Genomic DNA, 25,012 nt, shown 5'->3' on the forward strand with positions numbered 1-25,012 from the left:
ATGCAATCTTACCATTAAATTTAGAAGCTAGAAACCTGCTAGCCAGAGTCTTTGAGTCCACTCAGTAATACATGAAATCAGACATCCATTCAACAAAGGTAACAATTTAAGTATCAGCTATATTTCAGGCACTATCATATGTGCAGAGGAAACAAATAGAAACAATATATACCTCCAATTCTTCAGTATTCTTAGTTTAGAAGGGACGCATGCCTATGCACTGCACTATTTGATGTAACTCCTATTACAGTTATAGGAACAATGCATTGTGAAATCAAAGAGGAAAAGCTACTACATTATTTCTGTCTGGCGATCTCCAGAAGTATTTCATATGTGTATGTCACATTAAAAATATGAGTTAACCAGGGGGAGGGAGAGTATTTGGTCATTTCATTCAGAGAGGAAAACTTGTGTAATGACAAGCATTGTGAGAAGTTCCTGCATACTTCCCTTCACATATACATTCAACACATCTTTTTTTAATAACTCCTTTCTGAAAAGCATTCAGCTAGCAATGGGGAAAACACTAAAATACAGATGCCCATCCTTCCCTCCTGGTGCCGACAATCTGGGGGAAAAGACAGACATTGCATAATTGTGATTTTTTTTTTCTTTTAAGGGAAAGTAGAGTATAGAAGGGGCTTCAGAATGCAGGGTATTTTCATTAAGGGAAAGGAAATTTGGTGAGGGAGAGAGGTGTGTCCAAATGGTAAAAGGTCTCATAAAGTATGTTCTCTGCAGTCAGTGGAGAGAAGTTTTTAATCAAAGAGTGACACAACTAATGGGATACTAGAAAGGTATCACTGACAGCGTTAAACAGGAAAATAAATCAAGGAGAGACTAAAAATTATGGAAAACAGGGAGTCTGACACAAAATTCCACAAGAGAGATGAGGACGGCCTGAGTAAATTTACCTACAGAGGTGATGAAGAGGAGAGGAAGGGAAAATTGGAAAAATATTTCTGAGATACAATAAAAAATTAGAGATTCCCAAATATAAGGAGTTAGGGAAGTCCCAATTTGAGAGACTGTTCCACAAATTTTACTTATAAGACTTAGGGCAGTAGTGGATGTGAAGAATTAAATAACATATAGGCTCTAGAAGGCAACTATTTGGGTAGTGATAGATGAGTTCATCTTGGAACAGGAGAAATCCTGAGGTGGGGTGGGAGTGAGGACAGACAAATGAAGAGATGCAGTAAACCCTGAACAATATGTTTAAAGCCGGAGAGAGAGCTCTGTGCCAGAGGAAAAGACTTGAGTATCATCAAAATATTTACTATAGAGCAGTGGTTCTCATATTTTCTACCCATTAGAATCACCTAAGTCATTAAAAAAAAAATGATGCCTGTTTCACATCCCCAGGGATTCTGATTTAAGTGATTTGGGGTGCAGGCTGGACATTTAGGATTTAGAAAAACTCCCCAGGTGATTCTAATGTGCAGCCACGTTGAGAACCTCTGCCGTGGAGGGACATATATACGTGAGGTCTTTTAATGTTAAGAGGCTGGATTCTGAAGTCAAACAGAACAGTATTTGAATTGAAGCTCTCCCAGTTATCCATGAAACTTTGCACTTGAAAGCCACAGATTCTTTATCTGCATGACGGTGGTAATACTGTCTACTCAATGATTTGTGGGATTATGCACAAAAATTATATAAAGGTGCTTCTCACAATGCGGAATGAGCATCTATAAATATCATGGACAAGTATCATCATCAATTATTATTAATACCACATAATCTCATTCTCTATTTTTTTTTTTTTTTTTTTTCCGGTACGCGGGCCTCTCACTGTTCTGGGCTCTCCCGTTGCGGAGCACAGGCTCCGGACGCGCAGGCTCAGCGGCCATAGGCTCACGGGCCCAGCCGCTCCGCGGTACGTGGGATCTTCCCGGACCGGGGCACGAACCCGTGTCCTTTGCATCGGCAGGCGGACTCTCAACCACTGCGCCTCCAGGGAAGCCCTCTCATTCTCTATTTTGTAAAGTCTTGGGAGTGAAGGAGATCACGGAGGGAGAATACGCAGAATCTGAAGGGAAAAGTTCTAGGGGCAGAACCTGGGGAAAATGCAGAACTTAAGGGACTGGTGGAGGAGAAGGAAGCAGCAAAGGAAGAGGCCGAATGGTCAAATGTATGGGGGCGGATCTAGAAGAGATGGCGTCTTGGAATTTATTAGATAAATTTCAAATGTCACAGAAATTTGAATTAGGATAAAGTCTGAAGCTTGGCCATTGATTTGGCATATTTTGAATCTATGGGGTCTAAATGTGATCAGATTAGGGCTGTACCAATCTACCATTGGTGGAGGGGTGAAGAATTAGAGACAGCCACAGGAAGACAAGGGAAGGATACTATTTCAAGAAGTTTAATTTTTAAGAGGACGGCAGAGGATAAACGATGATAACTTGAGAAAGAAGGATTATGAAAACTTTGAAGAACTTTTTGTTTTCCTAGAGTGGAAATAATTATAAAAATAAGTAAAGGAGCCAGGGAATGGAAAGGTTGAAGATACACAAAAGGGGAAAATGGGTGTGTTCTGGTCCCAATGAGAACAGTTGTCTCAGAAGAGAAGAAACAGATACTTTTCTGAGACAAGAGTGTGTGAGCAGGTGTTACACAAAATTGGAGAAGAGAAAAGGAAAGCAGAGAGAGAACCCCACTGATGCTGTGGAGCTGAAGCTACTCTATGCTAGAACTTGAATTTACTGAGGGTGGAGATCACTTACATTTTCTGCTGTGAGGTTCAATGTCTAGTACCCTGACTCATAGAGATTGGTATTTAATACACATGTGATGAGGTGAACTATGAGTTTTTCATGCTTATTCTGGGAGAGTAAGTAATGGAAGACAAGAATGTCAAAGCAAAACAAGGATCCAATGGGAAGATCCTGTGAATGCAGGAGCATCACAGTGGTGCATAGTTTCCAGGCTTCTTTATGTTATATTTTTTAAATTCTTTCAGGAAGAGTGAAAGAACTTAATGGAGAAACAATGAAAGTGAAAGAAAGAAAGATGAAAGAAAGTGCCAGGTAGGGATCTAATGTACAGCATGGTGTTTATAGTTAATAACATGGTACTATATATTTGACACTTGCTAAGAGAGTGAACCTTAAATGTTCTCACCACAAAGAAGAAATGGTAATTATGTCACATGATGGAGGTGTTAACTAATGCTATGGTGGTAATCATTTCGCATTATATAAGTTTATCAAATCAGCATTTTGTCACCTTAAACTTATACAATGTTATATAACAATTGTATCTCAATTAAAAATCCATAAAGTGGGGGCTTCTCTGGTGGCACAGTGGTTGAGAATCTGCCTGCCAATGCAGGGGACACGGGTTCGAGCCCTGGTCTGGGAAGATCCCACATGCCGTGGAGCAACTAGGCCCATGAGCCACAACTACTGAGCCTGTGCGTCTGGAGCCTGTGCTCTGCAACAAGAGAGGTTGCGATAATGACGGGCCCGCACACCGCGATGAAGAGTGGCCCCCGCTTGCCGCAGCTAGAGAAAGCCCTCGCACAGAAACGAAGACCCAACACAGCCAAAAATAAATAAATAAATAAATATTTTTAAAAAAATCCATAAAGTGCCTGGACTGCAGAAGGATAGGCAAAGCTGTGCAGTTCTATGACAAAAACATTTCTTTGCTGCTCTGGCAGTAGCAACCAAGGCAAAATAAAGAATATATGCACTAGTATATTAGCTATAACTACAGCTCTAGGAAAAACAACAAAAAAATTACAAACAAGAAAATTCTTTTCTGATATTTTCCCTTACCTCTGCTCAAGCTCTCGTTCCAGGATACCACTTTAAAAATAGTTTTTAATAGGGCTTCCCTGGTGGCGCAGTGGTTGGGAGTCTGCCTGCCGATGCAGGCGACGCGGGTTTGTGCCCCGGTCTGGGAGAATCCCACATGCCGCGGAGCAGCTGGACCCGTGGGCCATGGCCGCTGAGCCTGTGCGTCTGGAGCCTGTGCTCCGCAACGGGAGAGGTCGCAGCGGTGAGAGGCCCGCGTACCGCCAAAAAAATAATAATAATAATAATTTTTAATATACTCACAATTCTCAGAATTAAAGTAATCAATTAATTTGTCTAGTCAGAATATTATTCTAATAAACTAATAATATCAGGCTCTTCTTTCTACACTCTTGCACTTACTAACCTGAATTCAATTTGGCGGAAAAAAACCTGCAATCAACAGCATCTGGCAAAAGAGCATGACCGGGTCAACACAATGTATTACTCTCCTGAATAAACAATTTACCCAGCTCATGCCCTTTGCATGGTACATGAATAGCCTTATCTTTGTGTAATGTAAGAAGGGAAGTAAATTTCAGGATGCTTTTTCTTTTCACTTTTACGGAGCATAGTTGATTAACAATGTTGTGTTAGTTTCAGGTGTACAACAAAGTGATTCAGTTATACATATACATGTATCTATTCTTTTTCAAATTCTTTTCCTATTTAGGTTATTACAGAATATTGTTCAGTGGTCCCTGTACTATGCAGTAGGTCCTTGTTGGTTACCTATTTTAAATATAGCAGTGTGCTCAGGATGCTTTTTAAGTATGATAGATCATCAGCCATGAAGAAGAGTTATCCATAAGATTCCAAGTTGGACCTGCCTAGAAAATTTACCGGTAATAGAATAGGAGGGTGAATTAAAGCAGTATTATATTAGAAGGTGAATCATCACACTAAGGAAAGAAAACATAAAAGGGGAGGATAAGACTGTTGCTTTTCTTTATTTTCCAGCACTGAGAGCAATCCGTGTTCTCACCATCACTACAGTAAGACCCTTCCTTGTACACATCCTGCCCCCCAAGGAGTCAGCAAAGGAGCAGATGCTCCATAATCTTCAATTCACGATATCCGCATACATTTGTGTCACTGGAGTAGTCCCATTTGATCATTTAGTCTTTTATCTAGCAATTTGCATGTGCAGGTGGCTAAGACATTGCCTTATTGGCCACTTTGTATCAGCCCCAGCACAAAGTCCTCCTGGGGTCTCACATCTACTTCACTGCATCCAGTTATGCAGTGATTTCATTCCAAACCCTCCATCATACCTCAGCAGCTGTCGTATCCAGAAGCACAATGCTCATTGTTAAGGGTTTTTTTCCTCCATTAAATGTCCTTGTTTAGTACAGTACATACCACAGAGCAGATGCATTGTATGTATGTTCATTTTACATAAAATTTCTTTTGGCTTATCACATTTCTCTTATTATTAATAGGCAGAGAGACTATTCTGTGGAGCTGCGTTAAAATTAACATTTTAAAGGGCACTAAGACACCACATTAGAAGGATAAATATTTTTCTAAGGGATGAAGGTATTCAACCATAAATGAACTTAATAAATATTTAACAATGTAATTTTTTAATATGGTAAAATACACGTAACATAAAACTTACCATTTTCACCTTTTAAAGTATACAACTTGGTGCATTCACATTGTTGTACAACCGTCACTACTATCCACTTTCAGAACGTTCTCATCATCCCAAACTGAAAGTCTATACTCATTAAACAGTAACTCCTGTTCCTTCCTACTCCAGCCCCAATAACCACTATTTTACTCAATGTCTCTATGAATTTGACTGTGCTAGGTATCTCGTATACGTGGAATCATACAGTATTTATTCTTTTTTTGTCTGACTTACACCGATTAAGATAATGTTTTCAAGGCTCACCCATGTTGCACCATGTATCAGAATTTCGTTCCTTTTTAAGGCTGAATAATCTTCACTTGTAGGTATATATCACATTTTGATGATCCCTTTATGTGTTGAATGAATTTGGTTTCTTATCTTTTGGGAATTGTGAATAATGTTAGTATGAACATGGGAGTAAAAATATCTATTCCAGTCTCTGTTTTCAATTCTTCTGGGTATATACCTAGAAGTGGAGTTGCTGGATCATATGGTAACTCTGTTTAGTTTTTTGAGGAACCACCATACTATTTTTCACAGTGGCTGCATCATTTTATATTCCCACCATCAATGCACAGCAGTTGTTGTGTTTCCACATCCTTACCAACACTTGATACTTTCATTTTTCTCGCTTTCTTTTTCTTTTTTGATAATAGTCACCTAATCGGTATTAATATAAAATTAAATTTGAAAAAGAGTGAGTGAATTTATGTCCTCATCTGAAGAAATCTAAATCTTAAGTGATAGAATTGTTACCTCTGCCTCAATCCTATTTCTTATATGCCTTTGTCTTAGAAGGTGATGTTTGCTATACTGCCACCTCAGGCAAGCAAGTTTTGGGAGAATATATAAGGAATTCACCAAAGATAAACTTTAATACTCCCTTTGGTTTCTTTGGTGCTTCATATCATCATTATCTTCTTGGTCAAGTTGAGATTATCTGTTTCTTTCCATAAAGCTGCAAAATTATCCTCACCAATACAGTCATAAGAATAATCCAACACAATGGCAGTTTTCCACTGAAAAGCAAATGTTACCAGCATATCCTATAGGATTCATTCATTCATTCATTTGTTCCAGATTTTACTGTGGGTTTATTCTCCCCAACACTGTGCAACAGAAGTTTCTGTGATGATAGAGGTATTCTACATCTGCCCTATCCAATATGTTAGCCACTAGCTATATGTGGCTATTGACTATGTAACATGTGACTACTTCCACTGAAACTTAAAATAATTAAACTTTAATTAATATAATTAAACATTCAGTTCCTCTGTCACACTAGCTACATTTTAGGTCCTCAATAGGCACAAACAGCTAGTGGTTAGAGTGTTAGTGCAGGTTTAGATGGATACACTGAGAAATTGCTTATCATCTTTCTCCTAGTTAGTCAAAGTCTGGTCATTAAAACACACAAATATTGCTTGTAATAAAGGGTAGTACTGGTAAGTGCTAAGACCTACTGAAACACAAATGAAAGAGAGACACGTTTCCTGGGGGGAAATTAGGAAATGTTTCAAAAAGAGAGGTAATAATTATGTTATATCTTGAAGGATGATTATGACCTCACTAGACAGAGAAGGAAAAGGATATTTTAAGTAGATAGAAAGACAAAGGCAATGACTTGGAAACAAAATGGTGTGTTCAGGGATAGTGAAGTGTGTGGTGTATTAAAAGAGACACTATGCCTAGGGAGAAGTGAGAGAAATGGAAAAAAGTTAGAAGAGTAATCCAGAATCTGAGTGTGAAGGGCGATATACTGAATACTTCAGACTTGCATCATATAAAGAGTCAACAAAAATAATGAATAAGTAAGGCTACATCATGAATTTGTTCATTTCCTAAAATAGTTCCTTTCCTTGATCAGAGTAATGATAAAGAGCATTAATTGAAAGGAATTGAAATTAATGGCCTGGGTGTAATTATTTTTTTGACATAGAGGCTTTAAAAAAATTCATCTTTTTTCAGGGAAGGTTATAAATAGAAGATTCTCTCATTGGCTAAAGCAGGCCATTCTTAAACTCTTTTAAATTACGACCCAATACTTAAGTAATCTAAGACTTGTTTAGCACAAACCATGTTTGTTTGGTATTGTTGTTCACTGCAGAATAAAAAGCAAATTATCACAGAATCTGCCTGTGACAGTAAATAAGCAGGTGGAGTTGTTTTACAGTCTTCCTAGTTCCTGACTCCAGAGTAAAGTTCAATATAATATGTACAGTGCACTGAAACAATTTCCTTTCTAAATTTTTTTGATTGGATTAATATTTTAGTGTACTTATTCAAGGGCTACAACATTGATCAGAAACTCTTTCTGGGACTGATCCAGTGGGTAAAGACTCTGCACTCTCTCAATGCAGGGGGCCCGGGTTCAATCCCTGGTTGGGGAACTAGATCCCACATGCCACAACTAAAGATCCCGCATGCCACAAAAATGACCTGGCATGGCCAAAATAAATAAATAAATTTTTTTTAAAAATTAAAAAAAAAAGAAGCTCTTGGCTGTTGTGCTAAAATGTTCTGCCTCCAGGTTATAATTCACCTGGCAAATGGTCAATCATGTTTCACTCCTAGAATGTTCCATGTTTCTTCCTTTGATCTATTGAAGTACATTTCTAAGGTAACTTTGCTACTGTCCTATAAACAAGGAAAGTGTGTCTTTGGGATATTCATTAATATTCTCTATAAAGAACTAAAACTAAAGTAAATGATTATAGGCATAGCTAAGGGTTCATTACACATGAACAATTCCCATACCTTTCAAAGAGATTGTCATAAAAGGCATTCGTCTTTAATTATGGCTGAATATAAACCTATTTGGGTTGAAATCTTAATTAATGCTTTTCATTTTGGTTCATTAACATTTTGATGATTCAGTAAGATGACAGGACACATACCAACCTGGCAGAAATGACCAGAAAAACATGTCTTAAATGAGGACAGTTGTCATGTAGTCTTATAATCCATCCACATATGGAACATTTGTATATGACTGTCACATTTCTTAGCATAGGAAGACTAAAATCAACTGCAGATCAATCAAAGACCTGAATGTAAAACGCAAAAATTTAAAACTTTTAGGAAAAATGTTCATGATTTCACAATAGGGAATGGTTTCTAAAACAAGATGTAAAAAGGAGAAGCCATAATGAAAAAAGATAAGATACAGCCTATGGAAAAATGTTTGCAATGCACATACCAAAAATGAATTAGAATATAGAACATATAAAGGATTTCTAATAAATCTATAGGAAAAAGACAAATGCCTTAGTAGAAAAATGCGTAAAATATATGTTTTAGCAATTTACCATAGGAGGAAAGATGCTCACTGCACATATAATCAGAAAAGACATATTAAAACCATTCAAATGATAAAACTGGGAAATGTGACAATATTAAATGTTGACAAGGATAGATAGAATGGTAGATCACATGAACGCACTTGCAAACTGTAAATGCTGCAAGCACTGTGTAGGATTTGGGCAATATCTGAATAAAGGAAAGAAGTAAAACCCACATAATCAAGCAATTGTACTCATAGTCATATGTCTAAAAAGTATTGAATATTGGCACTGTAATACATGCCCTCCAAAAAAAAATCATTTCTACAGTGTCTACTATAGTGGGAAATTAGAAATGCCTATTAATGAGACAGGGAAAAGTAAACTGTAGTAGGTTTATTAAAAAGGAATACTACACAGCAATGAAAATTAATGAAGTAGATCTCTTTGTACCAACTTCAATAAATCACGTAAAATAATATTTCCAAGGATGCATATAGTATGTTACAATTTATATAAATGTTTAGTTATTTAATACAATACTACATATGATTGAAGGGTGTACATATACTTAGTAAAATCAAGAAGAAATGCATGGGAACCATAATTGCAAATTTACAATGCTGGTTACCTCAGAGGTAGATACAATCTGAAAAAGTACATAGAGAAGTTCAATTTTATTTTTAATATGTACTTAATCTGGGTGGTAATTCACAAATATTCATTTCACTGTTTTCTCTGGTTTTGCCAAATGAACGTGACATACTAATAAAAAGTCAGAGTCATTAAAAGCTCCAAGAACTCTGCACAGCAACACTTCAACTCTAAAGGTTATCTTTCAAAATTCTGCTCTTGAGAAGTGTGCCTTCCTGATGCAGGCCTCTTTAATTTCAGTAAGAATGAATTACACGATTTAACTGACTGTACTCTGTAATCAAATCTTTCTTTGAAGCACAACAATCCAGGAAGCCATGCTCACAGCTCTCAGTAAGATCTAAGAAGCTATGCTGATGGTTCCTCCCCCAACTGCCAAATTAATCTCCACATTACCTGGCTGAGCTGAGGAATAAGCATTGTGATAAACTCCAAGTGCCTGCTTACACCTGAAATGCTTGCTGAAATGTGGATTCCAGAATTCCACTCCCATATGTTCTAATGTGTTCAATTTAGTGGGGGAGGGGAGTCCAGGGAGTGGTATTTTAAGTGTTATTTTTGTTGATTTGGAGGTCTTCTTGGTTCAATGGACAAAGTTTGAGAAATACTGCTTCGAGGAATTCAGTCTTATGGTGGAAATGAAATAAACAAATGCAATGGAATTTTGGAGATATTATTAAGAAAGGATTAGAAAGAGACATATTTAAATCGATTTGCTTAACATGAAAGTCTTCACAGAAGAGGTGACAACTGTTTTGTGTTTTCAAAGATCACCCAAGGATCAAGAAAGTGAGAAACATTCTGGGCAGAAGTTTCAACATATACAAAAGCAGAGAGTAATGTCATATCCTGAGTATGTGAGAAAATGCAAGTCGATTTTCACAGCAAATGATAAAGCTGGAGGCTGAAAAGAGAGGAATTCTGGGTCCAGATGATAGAGTACCTTAAATAACATGATAAAGAGTTTGGACTTCATTGTTTGTGCTCTAGAAAGATGACTCTGCAGGCATAATACATACGAATTCAAGTGGGGCAAGAATGGAGGTGAGGTGATCGCTTAGAAGGCTGATCCTAGGAAGCATGAGTAGGATTTGAGGGCAGGTCTGTCTGTGGGAAGAAGAGGTTGGGTTCAAGAAAAAGAAAATCATCAGTACATATTTTTTTCCACTGCTTGAATGTAGTGGATACAACAGAGGGATGTGTCAAAGATGAATTTTTCTGGATACATGATGTGCTATTGATGAATTGGAAATTCAAGTAGAAGAGCAAGTTTGGCAGGAAGGATAACGCATGTGGCTTCAAATGATTTCTTTTACTATATTTTCCTTTAAAATATTTGTAATTCATCTCTACGTGGAGATGTCAAGTAGCTCCCTGGCAATATAAATGTGGCAACCAGGAGCAACACATGGAATAAAGATATAAAATTTAGATTTCATTATTGAAACACTAGATTTGCATCACACCATCTGGGGTGACTGAACAGAATGAGAAGACAATAAGGGCTAAATTTAGTAATATAATTAGCAAATAGAAAATTATAGTTGACAGATAATTTATGTAAAATATATAATATAAATTAAAACCAAATTAGATGGCAGTCGTTGTAATTCATTGGGAATTTCAGAGGTGTGTAAAAACTATGAGGATTGGAATAGACAGAGAAATTTCATGGTGGAGGAGAAGCATGAACCTTCTTACAAGTGAACAGGGTTTGGCCAAGGGGAGACTCTTCCAGATCAGAGAAGCCATGTGTACAGAAAGGTGAAAGTGGAGGTGTACAATTTTCAATCTGAAAATAACTTGATGGATCCTTCCCAGACTGCTTGGCCATATCTGTCCACATTTCAAAGCAAATGATGAAGACCCCATTTCACCCCTCTTCTCTGACCTCAAAAGATGATGGTACAGTTGGGGTGGGGGATAGAGGTGGAGCTTTCTTACTAAAGAAGTTATGGCTATGACATCCTTGGAAAGTTGCTGTTTACAGAAGATTGGTCTGGGGGAAATGCAAAGAGTGGTTTGGACAAGAAAAAGATATTTAAGAGGTTCAGAAATTATGACTTCTGAAACAAAATTCAAAAAATAATAACTTTTTATTTAAATATGAAGGAAAAATAGGTCCATGACATGCAGGAAAAGCATGTACTATATCATGAAAAAGAGTTTGTTTCCAATGGTGAATCTGCCCCTTATTTGCTGAATGGTTATGTATATTTTGCTTAACCTCTCTGAGATTCAGTATCTTCATAAGTTAAAGAAATCTAATAGTCTATTTCAAAAGCGTGATGTGAGGATTGAATGAAATATCTATTGCAACTAGGGTGTCTAACACTAGACAGTTTTCCCCAGTTACTCTTCTAGGACCTTTATTTCCTATAGAATTAGGATAATTGGCTGGTCCCTATAGCATATATTTTAGGTATAAACATGAATGCATCAACAATACTACTGCTCACTCAACTCAATAGCAAGTTTAGAGAGAGAAATGATAATGTGACCAGGTCATAATTCTAGCCTACTATATGCAATTATGTTTTTGTTTCTGAACTCACAGATCTCAGAGAAAGAGAAAAATCAGTTGAGTTTTCTGGATGATAAGGAGGTGCTCATTCTCTAGTGGATTGGATGGAACCCCACCCCAAATGGGGCATTGCACCTGCTCATTTATCAAGCTGCCAAGGGCTGGCTTTGCTGTCTTGCTTTTTTTTTTTTTTTTTTTTTTTGCGGTATGCGGGCCTCTCACTGTCGTGGCGTCTCCCGTTGCGGAGCACAGGCTCCGGACGCGCAGGCTCAGCGGCCATGGCTCACAGGTCCAGCCGCTCCGCGGCATGTGGGATCCTCCCGGACTGGGGCACGAACCCGCGTCCCCTGCAACGGCAGGCGGACTCTCAACCACTGCGCCACCAGGGAAGCCCCTGCTGTCTTGCTTTTTTCTTTTAAAATTCACATCTTGCAGTATTTTGAGTTGCTCAGCCTCATAATGTAAGTAACATATTAAAACTTGCTTAAATAAAAATAGCTCCTAATGTACCAAGTATAGATAATGCCAAAAGGTGTGATCTCACAGTTGAGTATAACATTAGTTTCCAAATGTTGCATGCAAGTGCATAGCTTCCCTTTCATTTCTGATCAATGTTATTTGTATTTGAATTGAATCTTATAATTTAAAATAAAAGAACTATATAGACAAACAAAATTCTCTTTGGGGAGATATTAGGGTATTTTTCTTTATTTTGTACAGTACAGGGTAAGAGAAAATCATCTTTAAACCTACAGGACTCTCTGGGCAGCTGTGAGTCTCTCCCCCCAACCCCACACTCAGCACAGGTGCTGGATCACTGGAAATTACTAACCCTTCGCAGGATACAGCCTAGAAGATGATAACACTGGTTCAAGGACAAGGGAAGGGAAGGGAAGTAAAAGGAAGTAAGTGGGAAAATAGAGCAAACGTGATTAACAGCTGTTTTCTGAAGCAAGCTTCCATCAGGGATCTGCAGCTGTGTCATTGTGCTTCAGTTCTGCAGATTATACAAGGGTAAATTGGAAGACTCATGGAGCAAAATTGATATGTGGAGAAAGGTTAAAGGCAGTCCAGAATCTATGGCAATGATATGCCCTAACTCCCTACTTACTCCTCAGTTTCACCCTTTCCCTTTCTTATGGGAAAAAGCTAGATGCCTAAGAAACAAAGTCCTCCTACTAACTAGACATTTGTTCTGGGTTGAGGCTATTGATGATTTTGGTATTTCTTCTGTTTGGGGAGAGGAAGGAAAGGGGTTGATGGAACACCAGTGGATCCTTTAATAAACCCCTTTAATAAACTCAACATGCTGTATGCCTTCCAGAACGCTTTCAAAAGAACTCCAAGTACCTCCTCAAGATAAAGAGGAGATACCGGGATATGGGTGGAAAACGAAGTCTCAAAATACTCGGTGCTAGGAGCCTCCAGTTTGGGTCTGAAAGCCTAGCTGCCAGGCTTCTAGGTGGCTGCCTAATAAATAGGTGGATTCTCACAATAATTTGTTTAGTATTACATCCTACTTGCCAAACAAACACAATGAAGGGCACAAATGTAATGAAATATTATTGTCTTATCCCATGTGCTCTGAGGAGTATATTTCCTCTGAAAGATCCCCTTCAAGCAACCAACATCCGCATGTGGACCATTCCTTAGGGTCCTTAATCTATGCCCCTTCCTCCAAGTGCTCAGCGGGGGTTGGCAATCCACCTTGAATTAAACAATCTCCCACCGCTATTTGGAAATACACAAACCATCTCTTCACAGCCCTTCGTAACACACAGCCTGGTACAATCACTTAAAAAGAAACAGGACAGATGACCCAGAGGAATTTACAAGGTCAGGGCACTCCCCGGTGGGGGCGTGAAAGGGTGGGAGGTGCTGAGGTCAGGGTTAAATGACACTGCCAAATGAAGCCCCCTGCCCTGCCACCTCCTTCCTTCATCTCTAGAAGGAGTCTCCAGTGAGCTCCCGCGTCTGGAAGCCTGCCCCTTCCGTGCCGCAGAGAGGTTAGGAAGCGCATTTCAAAGCCGCATCTAAAGCAGCCCACTTAAAAGGGCCAAGAAAAGCCTGGCCGATGACCAGAATTGGCCCAAATCGCTTGCTGCCGTTCTCTTCTCGCAGCCTCATTAGCGTTTCCCTTCTTTCCTCTTTGCCCTCTTTCCCCTTAGGGTACAAGTCCTCTCGGAAGCTTGGGGTGCACCCTAGGGATTTTCGGTTGGCGGCTGCAGCTCTGACCCGAGGCTGGAATGAGATGCTTTAGCATTCCGTCTGCCTATCCCACCTGTGGCCCCTGTAAGGATAGGTAACCCGGGACCTCTGCGGCCAGGCGTGCGCGTCCAGCTCCGGCCCCTCGGGGACCTTGTGGCGCGTGGCTGCTGGGCGCAACCTCCGCAGCGCCGTAACCCCCTGCGGAGCGGCAGCCGGCTTGCCACGCCGAGCTCCCTCTCCACCCGCCCGCAGAGCTCTGCCCACCTCTTCCCATTGTGTCCGCAGTGCTGCGGGGCTGAGCCATGCGCCCGCCGCATCCGCGCCAACCCCCGAGCTGCAGGCGGGAGGAGACCGGGAGAGAAGAGGGGTCAGGGAGAAGGACCGAGAAGGGCACAGCGCTTCATCCGTAATGCAGAGGCACCTGGACCTCCCTGCAATACGTTTTACAGTTAAACGCTACCAACTAGAGCGCTTCCTGACACGTCCCCACGCGTGTGGTTTTTGTGTGTGAAAGATGGGACGCACCTTGTTCATTCATCTATCTGCGCTTCATCCTCTTGTCTCCCTCAGAAAAAGTTCCCCCTCTCTTAGCTTTAATCCTCCATCTCTTCCACATCAGCACTCCATTTCCAGGCAAAAACCGCAGATTGAAAACACAGGTCTTGAAAGACCCCACTACATATCACGAAGAGTTTACCAAAATTCACCTAGTAATGCTGATTTTCAAAGCCCCCACTCTCATCCTCCTTCTTGGAAAATGCTTTCAAAGTTTGGGAGCTCAAATGGTCTTGGACCTGGTGGTTTCTGCACCCCAGTCCCCAATCATGAACCGCGATGCGGTCAGAGACACCGAGATTACGCGGCAAAGTTGCCCAGCACCAACCCAGCAGGCCGCTGATGCTAAGAGCATCCTAAGAGGCAGCTCTTCTGTATGTCCCTGGGAAGCCCAAATGCGCGACGTAACCTCCCCCAACAAGGATTAACTCAACCACACACAACAGACACAAATCCCGGAAACTTCTTTGTGAAGCAGGCTCAAGCCCACTCTGAAGGGACATTCAGCACAACTTGCAAGGAAATAAATAAACGTCTCACTCCTACAGGGAAACTTGTTGAATCCCGCCGAGCGAAAGGCTGCAATTTCCGATTTAGCCTGAAGGTTTTTGATTCTACCCACAAACATCCCGGTGCACTAGTCACAATTTCTGGACAAACTGCAGAGTGCTTTCCGCACCCATTCTGCACTCCAATCACCACCGCTATGAAACCGAGGGTGTACCTCTAGACAATTCGAAAGCCGGCTGTCACTATCTTTGCCACCATTTGGGAGACTTACCCTTTGATAAGACTGTTTTCAGCAATCTAGCGGCTCCGCGGTGCAGGCGCAGCTCTCCAACTTTGCTGGGCACGGAGACCTTCCGAGTTCAACCAAGCAAAAGCTGTCTGTGACTTACAAATATAAGAGTGGGAAATAGGGAGAGAGTGAAGTCGGGTTTCTTCTCAGTATCAGCACCCTGGAAGAATCCAGTCGTTCTTCAGTAGAGGATTCTTTCAACCCCGTTATCTGTATTACTATTAATGAGCAGAGCAGAGGGCATTGCATGCAAATAGGTCCAAGTGCGCGCTTCTATTGGTGGCTGCGGAGGCCCCTGGGTCCTACTGCTCTGGCGCTAAACTACGCAGCAACACTACGCACGCAGCTTCGGAGGCGCAGAGGGGAAAATGGATTTAATTGACTCGTTACCTCTGGTATTGTAATGCCTGCTGCGATGTTTAACGGAGGAAAAAAAAAACCCTCACTTTTAAACTCATGTCATGTGATCTATCATTTCATATTTGCTTTTAATTGCCTGTGTGGATTGGCTTTGAACATACAAAGGCTTTTTGAAAGAACATTTTCTGGGGAAAATCCACACAGATACATTTGGCAGGAAAACCCTCTTTTTTTTTTTCTGTTATGCATTATTCGGATGTAAATCCAGGAAATATTTATATAGTCAGATACTTCTGCCTTTCACTTAAATAAAATAGCATCTAATTTTATTCTTGAAAGTGCATGACTACTCAAAATAAACAGGTTAAAATGGCAGAAGCTAAAATATGAACGTTAAGATATTTGGGATATATTTTTTAAAGACTAGTAAAAAAAATGCCATCCATGACGATGCCATGGGCATCTTTTTTATTTTGCAAAATAGGAAATTTAGAAACATTTTATTAGTGAGTATTGACACAAAAATATAAATCAGCATAAAGATATCGCTGTCACAATATGTCAAGCATTCACTATTCATTGCCACATTTTCTTTTTACAGTTTCTCTCTTTGCAAGCCCATTAGTGATGCAAATTGGCACAAGGAGATTTAAAGTGAGGCAGGCCTGTGGTGACTGGCAATTTTGAAATATTGTAATGTTGTGCAAAAAACCCTCCAGTACATCATCATTAAAGGTAGTTATCTTAAAAATTAGAATATTAATAGCTGAATCTTAATATATATAAATTTAAAGCCCTTAAGCATGCTTTTCCCTGACCTTTAATTTTGTGGAAGGCAAGAAATCCTGCCTGAAATGACACAGACTCTCCACCAAGTCCCATCTAAGATATTTGCTGATATTACAACTTAGGAAATAACATAATTTTATTGGGTTTTAGATGTAAATAGTAATGTAAATTTAATTACAAAATTATGTCTGTAATTTACAGCTCAATGCTGTTAGAAAGTGATACGCTGAATAAGGTCAGTAGCAACCAACTCATAAATTCACCAGCCATGTGTAAAGTAAATAAATGAAAACACAAAATGCAAAAATACAACAGAATTGAGATCTTATTCCAAACACATGTATAGCATTTGAATTTATGTAGTGTGTGCTACAATCCTTCTTCATTTCCATAACTCCTTCCCCTTGTAGCCTCTTCCCTTCCCCCATCAGTAACCCTTGACAACAGAAGTGTTACTTCAAGTCCAGGTTGCTTTTGCTGCTTTCCAGACCTACCTTACAGATTACATCCTTGTAGGGAACAGAATTAACTCTTACAGGACTGAGGTGTAAAAGAAGAGTTTCCTTCAGCGGTTAGAAAATCCAGCATTGTTAGGTGTATTTCCAAAGTTTTCATCAAACATATATATTTGAAACATCCGTGACCACTAATTCAGAGTGAAAAGACATGATCAATTGGCATTACATCAGAGTCAATTTGCTGCATTTCCCCATTACTATTATGTCTCTGGAATAGTCTTTTGAAATGACATTTTACACAGAGTTATTACAATCACTTTAGCCCAGGTTAAGAAATTTTCAATTTACAATAGAGTTAACATAAAAATATCAAGATATTACTGTATTCGGTATAAGAGTTTAAAGGACTCATTATCTGTAAAAGAAAAAAAGGCTGTTATTTGGTCTAGTAAGGAAAGCACAATGACCAGGCAAAGTTGAATGGAGATGACGGATAGTCAATTCTTTTTTTAAAACAACTATATTATTGGTCTTTCAAGTTCTTGCTACAAGTGCACTTGAAAAAATAATCGTTTGCAGTCTCAGTGCAAATTGAAAGTTCTGCATTTAATGAATATCTTTTTTAGAACTGAGAAAATATGTGTTTTATTCAGGCAGAGTTTGTACAAAATTAAGGCAATTTATCTATGACTATAATTTAATAGAGAAGTTGAATAGTGGACAAATATGATAGTGCATAAAAGAAAATAAACAAATAAAAACAAGCCTATTAACACATTTAGCATAAAATTGTTTGATCAGTTCTCACTTTCTACATAAAAGGCTGAAGCAAATATACAGCAAGGTAACTAGAACCATAAATTCAACTTATTAGTTTTTCAGGAAAAAATATGTTCTACATCTCTTCAATGAGTTACTGGTGTTTATCCCAGTTATTCTTATATGTTATGAAATGTATAATATATATGATTGTATATAATATATAACTATTGAAAATATTTTACCTTATTGGATACTAGGGTAATAATTGTTTTAAACAATAATATTGATGTCACAACAGTTTTCATCCTCAGATATGTAGGAATATCCTTGATCTATTCTTTACTATCTGAAGTATTATTGGATTCCTCTTTTCGTTGGTGCAGTTTTCAAGGACAATATATGCTCTGTCAAAAACTGATTTCCATTATGCCCTTGGATCATGATGACAATACCTTATTGTGGCTAATGTGAACATCTATAAATGTTGGAAAGCAAAACACACCTGGCATATTCCTGTATGCCATTACTATAATCAGCTTACTTTCTAAATTTAAATAGGTAAACATGTAATAGTATACCATTAGGTAAAACTTAATGAGCTCTAATGACATTCAGCTACTAGTCAAGCTATTTTAAACAATTCTTTGTGTCTTTAATAATTTTGAAATATGTATAGGTTAAAAAATTCCAAAGCCATAGAGAATAATTCATTTGCCTACTTTAAATAGAACATTCATTCATGTCTGATTTTTGACAGATGAAAAGGAATATTAGCAGACATATAAATTATACTTTGAAAGTAGAAACATAAAAGTAAGAATGTGGTTAAATGGGCATTTTTTTCAGGTGTAAATCAGCAATATGTATACTAATTGCTAATTAGGATGCTATGATATATTAAATAATTGTGCTAAAATGCCTTCTAAATAATGTAGAAAGTTGCAAGAGGTTATGTTTACATATGCAGTTTATATACTAATTTGGATTAATTGCTAAATCAGGTAAAGAAAGTACAACTCAAAAGTTAAAAATAAATCTGTATAAGATAGTAAACTTGAGAAGAAATAAGGAACTTAAAAAAGGTGAACTAAATTTGATACTTAGTAGAAGAGATGAGAACTTCATGGTACCATAATTTTGGTAAGACAATCACCATGAATGGAATGCTCGTAATATGTAGAATTCTAATAAAAATTGGCAAGAAAAAGAGGCATGGAGGAGGATAGTTTACTCTATATCAAACAGGATTATAAAGCAAGTAAGATAAAAGTTGACAATAAAAATGTAGAAGTGAAATACTTTGGCAAAAGATGAAAGCACAAACAACAAAACAAAAGAGAAATTGGGTAAGAATCTGTTATAGTACCTTGAGATTGGAGAAAATGTTAATAAACATTGTTTTTATTCAAGTACTAAATTCTTAAGCATATTGTTACCTATTTTCCTACAAAATCTGTGAATAAAAGCTTCAAATATTTTTTTAAAAATGACAAAAAATGTAAACTTACCTAAAATGCTTATAAACTATCAGATATTTTTTAGTTACAGCAAACAAACAAATGAATATGGATGTAGATATCTAAAACACCACTTATACATATTGGGGGATAAACATCCAATCAATTTTCTGTATGTTTGTTATAGCAAGGCTAATAGTCAGATGTGGTTTGCCCTTCAAAATATAATTTAGAGGGAACTTTGTACTAATCAAATTCTAACATATTTAAAAGCCACTCATTGGGCTTCCCTGGTGGCACAGTGGTTGAGAGTCCGCCTGCCGATGCAGGGGACACGGGTTCGTGCCCTGGTCTGGGAAGATCCCACATGCTGTGGAGCGGCTGGGCCCGTGAGCCATGGCCGCTGAGCCTCCGCGTCCGGAGCCTGTGCTCCGCAATGGGAGAGGCCACAACAGTGAGAGGCCCGCATACCGCAAAAAAAAAAAAAAAAAAAAAAAAGCCACTCATTTAGTCTGTTTTAAGGACTCCTTTAGGACTTGCATAATAAAATAATTTTAACTATGTTCTATTTATATACCATAGTTCTTAGGCTGTTAAATTCAGTTAAATTTTAATGTTATTTGCTTTTGTCCTAGACCAACCTCTGCCTGTACAAAAACTAATATTAAAGTTAAGGGTCACTTGCTCATTTAGTGAATACTAAGTCTACTTTCATATGTCATTATGTTGGACACATAAAAGTAGATAAAGCTACAATAGAAATTAAGAACAAACATTTTTATTTAAAAGGAAAGAGAAATGAATACAACAGCAAGATCTTCTAAGAAGGAAGGGATTGCAAAATATATATTTTAGTGTTAAATAATAGTAAATATAGTAGTCTGTGTTTCCTATGCTGGGAGATTAATAACAGAAAGTCTCCTTGCAAATAAGGTTCTGTTCCTTCTTTTCACTACTTTTAAAATACCTTCCCCTGTCATATCTCCCAGAAAGGAGCTTTTTCCTAAAGCAACGTTCAAATGTAGGTAATCAATGTATACCTAGTTTAGAGCAAAGAATCAAATTTTAGTGGTTTTCAGTCGAAGTATCTGTGCAATACTTAGGCCCAACAAATCAGTTTTCTCACTATTTGGTTTCTTTTCTTCATGTAGTAAATACATCTTAGTCTTCAATTGTATGATCCACTTGTTAAATAATAGTTGCTCTAGATTACATAGGTAGGTAGGTAGAGTGGGCGAGAGAGAGGTGATGATGGATAAAGAGCAATAGAGAAATAACTGAGAAAGTAGATTAAGAGCAGATTTGGACTCTGGAATTGGTGATGGAAAATGGCTGTGACATTTTGGTAATATAATTACATTCAGTAAGTTTTAAAAAAAGTACTAAATATTCATACAATGTTTGTTTTAAACACAGAGCTCTAAAAATGGAACATGGGTTTTAAAGGGCTGGAGATCCTAGTAATTCAGTTCTGACAGCCAAGCAAATTAATTTCAAAAATAAAAAATAGGATAAGAATAACAAAATTTTAAAAATAAAGATTGGTTCAGACTGAAAGAATAGTTTTTTGTTAGTTTGTTTTCTTGTGGTATGAGGGTCTCTCACTGCTGTGGCCTCTCCCGCTGCGGAGCACAGGCTCCAGACGCGCAGGCTCCAGACGCGCAGGCTCAGTGCCCACGGCCCACGGGCCCAGCCGTTCCGCGGCATGTGGGATCCTCCCGGACCGGGGCACGAACCCGCGTCCCCTGCATCGGCAGGTGGACTCCCGACCACTACACTACCGGGGAAGCCCTGAAAGAATAGTTTTGGAAAGGCTAAAAGCTAGAAGTAAGGCTTGGAGAATCAAAGTAGAGCAGCCATACTCTATTTCCTGAGATATACAGTACAAAGTTAACAGGTACCTAAAAATTGGGAGCTACTTAGATCCTAAGTTTGCTTTTACTCTATTCATTGAGGTAAAACAATTCCAAATTTGAACAGATATAATACTCATGATTAAGAAGAGATTAGAGCTTCCCTGGTGGTGCAGTGGTTAAGAATCCGCCTGCCAATGCAAGGGACACGGGCTCGTGCCCTGGTCCGGGAAGATCCCACATGCCGCGGACCAGCTAGGCCCATGAGCCATGGCCACTGAGCCTGTGCGTCCGGAACCTGTGCTCCGCAACGGGAGAGGCCACAACAGTGAGAGGCCTGCATACCGCCAAAAAAAAAAAAAAAAAAAAAAAAGAAGAAGAAGAGATTAAACACATTAAAAATCATTGATATATGTGTATTGTAATCATGGGTGACTTTTTTTCCTTTTACTGTTTTTTGTTTGCTTAACATTCCATAAGGCACATATATTAATTTTCTTGTTAAAGAAGTAAATTAAAAAGCAAATATGAACATTAAATCAAACAATAAAACATATTTCTATTTTATTTCCTATTATCTTAGGAAGGTCACTAGCCTTTTGGACCTCAGATCACTGCTCTCTAATGTGAGAATGAAATCTTATTATGGTAAGAATAAAATGTGTGATAAGGTTTTCTAGAGTCCACATTTTAGAAGTAATGTTGAGACTTCTCTGGTGGCTCAGTGGTTAAGAATCGGCTGCCAATGCAAGGGACACAGTTTCGAGCCCTGGTCCAGGAAGATCCCACATGCCAGGTAGCAACTAAGCCACAATTACTGAGGCCCGCACGCCTAGAGCCTGTGCTCCATAAAGAGAGAAGTCACTGCAATGAGAAGCCCATGCACTGCAATGAAGAGTAGCCCCCGCTCGCTGCAACTAGAGAAAACCTGCATGCAGCAACGAAGACCCAATGCGACAATAAATTTTCTTAAAAGTAAGGTTAATCAATATTTAAAAAGCACCTAGCTGTGGAGCTTCAAGATGGCGGAAGAGTAAGATGCGGAGATCACCTTCCTCCCCACAGATACACCAGAAATACATCTACATGTGGAACAGCTCCTACAGAACACCGACTGAACGCTGGCAGAAGACCTCAGACCTCCCCAAAGGCAGGAAACTCCCCACGTACCTGGGTAGGGCAAAAGAAAAAAGAAAAAACAGAGACAAAAGAATAGCGACGGGACCTGCACCATTGGGAGGGAGCTGTGAATGAGGAAAGGTTTCCACACACTAGGAAGGCCCTTCACGCGCGGAGACTGCGGGTGGTGGAGGGGGTAGATTCGGGGCCGTGGAGGAAAGCGCAGCCACAGGGGTGCGCAGGGCAAAGCGGAGAGATTCCTGCACGGAGTATCAGTGCTGACCAGCACTCACCAGCCTGAGAGGCTTGTATGCTCACCCGCCGGGACGGGCGGGGGCTGGGAGCTGAGGCTCGGGCTTCGGTCGGCTCCCAGGGAAAGGACTGGGGTTGGCTGCGTGAACACAGCCTGAAGGGGCTAGTGTGCCACAGCTAGCCGGGAGGGAGTCCGGGAAAAAGTCTGGAGCTGCCAAAGAGGCAGGAGACTTTTTCTTGCCTCTTTGTTTCTTGGTGCACAAGGAGAGGGGATTAAGAGCGCTGCTTAAAGGAGCTCCAGAGACGGGCGCGAGCCGCGGCTATCAGCGCAGACCCCAGAGACAAGCATAAGACGCTAAGGCCGCTGCTGCTGCCACCAAGAAGCCTGTGTGCAAGCACAGGTCACTCTCCACACCTCCCCTCCCGGGAGCCTGTGCAGCCCGCCACTGCCAGGGTCCTGGGATCCAGGGAAAACTTCCCCGGGAGAAAACACGGCGCGCCTCAGGCTGGTGCAACGTCACGCCGGCCTCTGCCACCACAGGATCGCCCCACATCCGTACCCCTCCCTCCCCCCGGCCTGAGTGAATCAGAGCCCCCGAATCAGCTGCTCCTTTACTCCGTTCTGTCTGAGCGAAGAACAGACGCCTTCAGGCGACCTACACGCAGAGGCAGGGCCAGATCCAAAATTGAACCCCAGAAGCTGTGCGAACAGAGAAGAGAAAGGGAAATCTCTCCCAGCAGCCTCCGAAGCAGCGGATTAATACTCCACAATCAACTTGATGTACCTTGCATCTGTGGAATACCTCAATAGACAACGAATCATCCCAAATTGAGGAAGTGGACATTGGGAGCAAAGATATATATATATATATATATTTTTTTTTTCCCCTTTTTCTCTTTTTGTGAGTGTGTATGTGTATGCTTCTGTGTGTGATTTTTGTCTGTATAGCTTTACTTTTACCATTTGTTCTAGGGTTCTGTCCATCCTTTTTTTTTTTTTTTTTTTTTACTTTTTAAAATATTTCTCTTAATAATTATTTTTTATTTTAATAACTATTTTATTTTATTTTATCTTTCTATTTTCCTATTTTTTTCTCCCTTTTATTCTCAGCTGTGTGGATGAAAGGCTCTTGGTGCTCCAGCCAGGAGTTAGTGCTGTGCCTCTGAGGTGGGAGAACCAACTTCAGGACACTGGTCGACAAGAGACCTCCCAGCTCCACATAATATCAAAAGGCGAAAATCTCCCAGAGATCTCCATCTCAATGCCAAGACCCAGGTCCACTCAACGACCAGCAAGCTACAATGCTGGACACTCTATGACAAACAATTAGCAAGACAGGAACACAACCCCATTCACTAGCAGAGAGGCTGCCTAATATCAAAATAAGGCCACAGACACCACAGAACACACCACCAGATGTGGACCTGCGCACCAAAAAGATAAGATCCAGCCTCATCCACCAGAACACAGGCACTAGTCCCCTCCACCAGGAAGCCTACACAAGCCACTGAACAACCTTAGCCACTGGGGAGAGACACCAAAAACAATGGGAACGACAAACCTGCAGCCTGCAAAATGGAGACCCCAAACACAGTAAGTTAAGCAAATGAGAAGACAGAGAAACACACAGCAGATGAAGGAGCAAGGCAAAAACCCACCAAAGCCAACAAATGAAGAGGAAATAGGCAGTCTACCTGAAAAAGAATTCAGAACAATGATAGGAAAGATGATCCAAAATCTTGGAAATAAAACAGAGAAAATAAAAGAAACAGTTAACAAGGACCTAAAAGAACAAAAGAGCAAACAAACGATGATGAACAACACAATAAATGAAATTAAAAATTCTCTAGAAGGAATCAATAGCAGAATAACTGAGGCAGAAAAACGGATAAGTGACCTGGAAGGTAAAATAGCAGAAATAACTGCTATTTCCGAAAACAGAAAGAAAAAAGAAGGAAAACAACTGAGGACAGTCTCAGAGACCTCTGGGACAACATTAAATGCACCAACATTCGAATTATAGGTGTTCCAGAAGAAGAAGAGAAAAAGAAAGGGTCTGAGAAAATATTTGAAGAGATTATAGTTGAAAACTTCCCTAATACCGGAAAGGAAGTAGTTAATCAAGTCCAGGAAGCAAAGAGAGTCCCATACAAGATTAACCCAAGGAGAAACATGCCAAGAGACATATTAATCAAACTATCAAAAATTAAATAGAATGAAAAAATATTAAAAGCAGCAAGGGAGAAACCATGAATAACACACAAGGGAATCACCATAAGGTTAACAGCTGATCTCTCAGCAGAAACTCTGCAAGCCAGAAGGGAGTGGCAGGACATATTTAAAGTGGTGAAGGAGAAAAACCTACAACCAAGATTACTCTACCCAGCAAGGATCTCATTCAGATTTGATGGAGAAATTAAAATATTTACAGACACGCAGAAGCTGAGAGAGTTCAGCACCACCAAACCAGGTTTACAACAAATGCTAAAGGAACTTCT

This window comes from Leucopleurus acutus, assembly GCF_964270905.1.
Source record: "Leucopleurus acutus genome assembly, chromosome: 5".
NCBI lineage: Eukaryota > Metazoa > Chordata > Mammalia > Artiodactyla > Delphinidae > Leucopleurus > Leucopleurus acutus.